The 6,200-nt window shown below is 37.1% G+C and overlaps 1 protein-coding gene across 4 annotated transcripts in view; it reads left to right on the plus strand.

Annotated features, from left to right (window-relative positions):
• Positions 1-6,200, plus strand: part of SHISA9 (shisa family member 9) — a 184,243-nt gene that overhangs the window by 25,353 nt on the left and 152,690 nt on the right. The gene's annotated exons all lie outside the window — the stretch shown is intronic.

Here is a 6,200-nt window from a genome sequence, read left to right on the forward strand (position 1 = left end):
GTGGGAGGAAAAAAAGGGAAAAACAAATGGGCAACCTGTGATCCACAGCAATATGCTCACATTGGCCAGTCTCCATCTCTGACCACCTCCTAGCTGCATGAGCTATGTAGATTCATAGCTTTAAAAGACAAGTTCTACTGGAGCTATGATCTGTACAGACACCCTTTGTATAACATGAGTGCTCTAAATTTACCCAGCAGCTCCTGTAATCAGCATGGGGCTGTGAAAGCCGAACTGATGCTGTCCTTTTGTACTGAAGGTCACATTTCAGTCACAATTGAAAAAAAAAAAAAAAAAAAAAAGATAGTTGCTCAATTTTTTTTCTTTACTTGGTTTTGTGTCATATAGTAACACAAACCAGAAGAGTAAAATACAGTCATAATCCTAAGAGGTCTGTTAAACCCTAAGAGTAGGAAAAAGGAGAATATTAATGAAAATAGCATATACAGAAGATTTTGCTTCCATGTGAATGCAATTAGAGCTTTTCCCTTAAGCTAACAGGAGAAGTAACTATATGAGGAAATCAACAGACACTGCAAATGTGCACAAGGAAGAGAGTAGTGTTTGCTTGGTGTTCAATGGTCCATGTGTAATAAGCTGGCAGTTCCATCTAGTTCCTACTGGACAAATGTCTGCATCAGAAATTCCTTTCTCCCCTCCCCCAGCACACACTTGGAAATTTCAGCACTGAAGCCAAGGCTGAATTAAGAGAGACAGGGCTACATTTCCAAAGCTATTTTAGTTTTCATTCTATAGATAAAGATTGTGCACACAAATAAATTCCTGTTGCATATATGGCAGTGTGATTCAGGACATCACTTAATTTCCTGAACTTGCATGCCTTTTGTCAAATTATTCTGTGAGAGCTATTCTGATATTTCTAAAGTTTGGTCTTCTAGCAGCATTTGCCAGCCTGATATAAGCAGATTAATACTCTGACTCTCGAGAGTAAAATAATGTTTGAGAGTTTTCAATAGCTGCACTGATTCCTGGATGATAGTCTTGTAATAAATGATGTACACAATGGATCACAGTTCCTATACATTTTTTAAAACAATGTTTAAATGATTCCTCAATACTGCCAGTTCTTGTACAGAGAATGTAGTGTGTACATAACACTAACCAACAGTGGTAGTTTGGCACAATCGTTTTTGGCATTAATCTAGGGTGCCTTATTTTTGTATTTTACCTGTACAAATACTGCACTTCAAAACCCATGTTGAATAACCTCTGCAGCAAACCACAGTTGTGTGTAGCTCTACAAATAAAACAGCAGGAAATTGTTGGTCTTACTTTGATCTATAATATTTAATAGATATTGGCCAGGACATGGACTGTTTTTTGGTAATGTACCACACACAAACCATACGAAGTTGTACCTATCCACGCGCAACTGCATGGATTGAGGTAAGAAGGGCCAGGAACTTGGTGCAAAAATTGGCCAAAAGTTACCTTAAATACCTAGAGCTAAACACTCCTTTTAGGAACTATAGCAAGCACGAGGGATTGCAGCCCTTTTACATGGAAGAGCAGGGCATCACTGAAGTTGCCCTTGGAACAGTGACCCCAGGTAGTTTTTTAACTTGTTAGGAGCCAGGATGGCCAGTGTAGCTTTGAGGCTGCACTAAAGCACATTGCGACTGAAGAAAATGCAGATTTAGGATGTAAGTCATGGAAATACAAAAGACTCTTCTCAACTTCTCCTTTAGTTATGGACAGTCCTAATAACAAAGAGGTCTCAACACTACATATACAGTGCTATGGTTTAATGACTTCACAAAAACTAGGAATGAGCTTTACTTTTATTTTTAAAATCTTGACAAAGTCAATATTGGCAAAGTCATACTTTAAAAAAACCCAACAACATTTCTTGAAGGAAAGGCTCTTTTCATGTAAAAATATTTCAAGCACTATAAAAGTCTTTCATTCTCATGAGACAATGACTGCTGACTCTCCAATACCTTCTGCCACAGCTGAAGAGTCACAATTCTCTCTTCAGTCCGTAAATCTTTTCAAGCCTGTAATATCCTTTCTTTTTTGTCCTCCAGTATGCTTTCTAGTGCCTACAGTGATCCCTGTGTGCAGCTAATATTCCTCATCTAACCCAGAATCTATACTTTTGCCCTCAATACTTGCAGGTTTGAAACAACATTTAGTGTAGTTGAAATTATACATCATTTATTATTATAAATGGTCTTTACTGTATGAAATGGACAGTATCTTGCAAACCTAATCAACTCCCACTTCCCCATCTAATTTCATAAACCTCAGCCCCACTCTGAGAAATCTCTGTAATTGTTTAGATGCGTACTGACTTGTCATTTCCATGCCATGAAGCTTTTATAACAACAGCAACTTCAATTAAACTATGCTACTTGGCTTCATCATACTTCCCCCAAAGTGTCTTTGCCATCAACAGTTGCAAGTGGCAATTCTCCCTAGTTTTCCAGCATGTATATGTCACAGGTAAAACAGCATGTTCTTGGCAAATGTTAATGAGTTTACAAACTGCTGAGTATTATAATGACAAATTTGATATTTCTCGACTGACTTTACAGTCTTGGCACTGCAATATTTTTAGCTTATATTGGCTCTCAAAGAGCCCAATCCAAAGCTCACTGTATTAAGGAGAGCAGCTTTTGATCAAGCCTGAGACAGTCAGTGTGTAAAAACATCCATGCACAGCTCCTTGCACCACTGCAGGTTTCAGTATCTCATTTTCTTTGCAGCTTTCCATCTGATCAGGCAATCTATTAAAGTCCAAGCTATCAAGGCAGCTGTCTTGAGTCAGTTAATTTCCAGCTTCCTAGATAGAGGCAACTTTATGCCTACATGACTGTTACAGCTCATGGTATTGTGGAGGTTTTCAGAGAAAAGGAAGGAAAACTGCAAGCAGCAGTTATTTCTAAAAGCCTTTCTCTCAGTGAGTCCTCTGCATCTGTAGTAGGCTCCCTCTCCTGCTTTTACAGATATTTTCACCAGCATTCTTGGACACAGTTCACTTTACAAAGTAATTGCTATAGCTCTTAAGTAGGGTTAGAGTGCATACTCTGAACAGCAGAGAAGGTTCCATTCCAGTTTAGTTTCTCTGTTGATACTGGTACAGATAACTGTAGTCTGATGTCTTTCCAGGGCATTTTAATATATTTACAGATTAAAAGATGACCTTCATTTAGAAAGCCTTTTTATTTCAGGAGTATGCAGGGTTATTTAGTTATGGTGAATGACGACATTAATTACATAGCATCTGAAGTAACCAGAATGAGTGGTACTTCTAAAGAGAAACAAAACTGTTTGTACTTGCTTTGTTGAACAGTCTTCTGCAACAAACCGATTTAAAACCACAGATGACAAAGCTAACATTTTCAGATGAGAATCTCAGTGAAATGTTGACCAACTAACTGAAAATATTTAGTGGTAACATACCAACTATCCATGCCACTGAAACGTACATCTTAAACACCAACCCCCTAAGTTAATCTTCTATGAGAAGGCTGAAGCCAAAAATCACTAAACCCATAAAGGTAATTGTTCACTGCTGCCTGAAGCTATTCATATACACGTGTGAAAAAAGTTATATTTAATAGTTCAGTCAGATAGTCTCAGTTATGTCAAACTTTAAAATCCATGGTGTAGGAAATTATTTTCAATCCACCTTGCCTCTGACATGTAAATATGGGGGAGTATAGCATGCATTTATTTACCAAGATAAACAGAAATTAATGGAAGATGAATGAAGTAAAGCAGACTCTTACAGAAACTAATTAAATTGTTAGAAAGGAATGAATAAATAGGACTGCCTTGGGCTTTTTCCTTTTCTCTTTTGCAAGTCATTAACTTTACTTTCACACAGTTTAGGGACTAGTATCTAGATACAAGTTACTATAGCATCCTTTACCTCTGCCAGATGAACTATTTTCTGTTAAAGGAATAAATTTTTTGTGAGTTTTAGTATTATACTGCTGAACAAAACTTGTGGAAAAGGTTATTATCTGACATGACTAAATATACTGTGTTATGCAAGTATCAGATGTTTCCCCTCACATTAGCAATGAACATGACTTTTGTTGTTTAGTTTAGACACTTGGAGGACTGCTTTGGAGCCCCAATGAACATGTAAATAATAATTTATATGTTGAAGCTGGTTTTGAAATACTGTAGTTTGTGGGCCCTGTCATGGTCAGATGCTTCTGATATTTACCTGCGTAACTATTTTACAGTTTCCTAAGAGCCCACTCTCATGGTAAGACATAGAAAATAACTGTTTTCATTTTCTGTTTTCCATTTTTTGTGAACACTCTGGGAAAATGAGTTGCAAAGGCAGCAGTCCTTTCTATGCAAAAATAATCAAAGAGCCTCCTCAGAGGACAATGTTAATCCCTCTTCCATTCCATGGAGCTACAATGAAAAAATACAAAATTCCCCAAGTCCTTAATATTAGACAAAGATAAGAATACATTTTCTGATCAAAGACACCTGCATTTTTCTTTCTTCCAAAGCATTTGCTCTAGTCAGTGTAATGTATCACGTGTAAACACTGTGTACATTCTAGATACTTTCTAAACATCTGGTGAAATGGCATTTTGATTTTTTTCAGGGCATAAGATGAATGGGCAGTGAATTCACAGAAGCAGCTGCATGTAGAGATTATATTGATAGGTGCAATTATTTTTTTTATTTACAATTATTATTTTCTTTTCTATCTTGTTGTCTGGATTCAGTATCAAATAACTTTGCAATCTCACAATGCTGCTTCAAACTCTAAGGAAATGGATTACAGTCAGAGCCAATTCGGGGCAGCTTTCCAGAATTACACACCAGCTACAGAATGCAAAGTAATCTTTCTTACCTTTGTATCATGTAACCACAACTGTGTCCTTCTTCTCCCCATTCCCTTGAGGAATGACCTCCTTGTCTGAGTTGCTCCCATCTAGGAAATGTGCTAATTGTTATTCTTTATTTCCTAACATGTGCTAGGGGAAGTATAGGCTGGATGTTAGGAGGAGGTTCTTGCCAGAGAGAGTGATTTGCCATTGGAATGGGCTGCCCAGGGAGGTGGTGGAGTCACCGTCTCTGGAGGTGTTCAAGAAAAGCCTGGATGAGGCACTTAGTGCCATGGTCTAGTTGACTGGATAGGGCTGGGTGCTAGGTTGGACTGGCTGATCTTGGAGGTCTCTTCCAACCTGGCTGATTCTATGAATCTATGTTTAATCCTACACTTGCTAAATGCCTGAGCAGTACTTTCATTGTACATCACATTCTGTTTGGAGATAGGGAGCATAAGCACTGTTCAAGGTAGCACAAGATCCATGATCCTTTTAAATCTTTGTTTTGAAGGTGAAATTTAGGAAAAATACTCTTCATTATATTCTACTTCTTCCTGTATTAGAAATCTCTGTCCTAGTTTTGGAGAGGCATTAGGGCCTACTGGCTGTAATTCTGACATCTTCAAACACAACTTCATTAGGGAACCAAAGATGTCAATGGCACACAGAGCAACAGCTGTGCTGGCTGTTTCAAAGTGTCTGGAGTCTCAAAATCTTTCCACTTACACTATACCAATCCTCACTTTGTAAACACAGATAAATGCAAAAACCAACCTACTATTCCAACATATACTTAAAATATATCTTATAATGGATTGAGTTGATATAAGTAAGTGCATTTCATGAATTATCAGATTTCCCAAACAATATTTTTTACACCATCTTTATATTGAAAGATAATGACATCAAAAAAGCAGTTTAAAGTTATATATCATGTACTTCTGAACAAATGTTTGGCTATAGCTTGCTATATCACTGACATTACTATCAATTAATTGTTTCTACCTACAGTGGTCATGACAGTGTTTTCAATGTGAACATAAGTCATTATCTGTATCTCAATACAAAATGATATATAGAAGTGAAGAGGCACAAGTATTTCTCAAATGATTAAGAGGCTTTTACAAGTCCTTATCTAAAAAATCAATAGTTAAATGAGCCTCAGACTCTAACTTTAGCTAACAGATCCTCTGCTTCAGAGTACCTGATACTTCATGCCTTAAAAATACCCATTTAGTCATTACTAACATTTCAGCTGAACTCAGTGTAAGTTAACTTTATGAGGCAATGTAACCAAAAGTATTTCAGCATGTTTAATTCCATATTATATGGAAATGGTGAACGTAATCCAGAAGCTGAATTTCTCTACCCAAT

This window comes from Pogoniulus pusillus, chromosome 13 (genome assembly GCF_015220805.1).
Source record: "Pogoniulus pusillus isolate bPogPus1 chromosome 13, bPogPus1.pri, whole genome shotgun sequence".
Classification (NCBI taxonomy): domain Eukaryota; kingdom Metazoa; phylum Chordata; class Aves; order Piciformes; family Lybiidae; genus Pogoniulus; species Pogoniulus pusillus.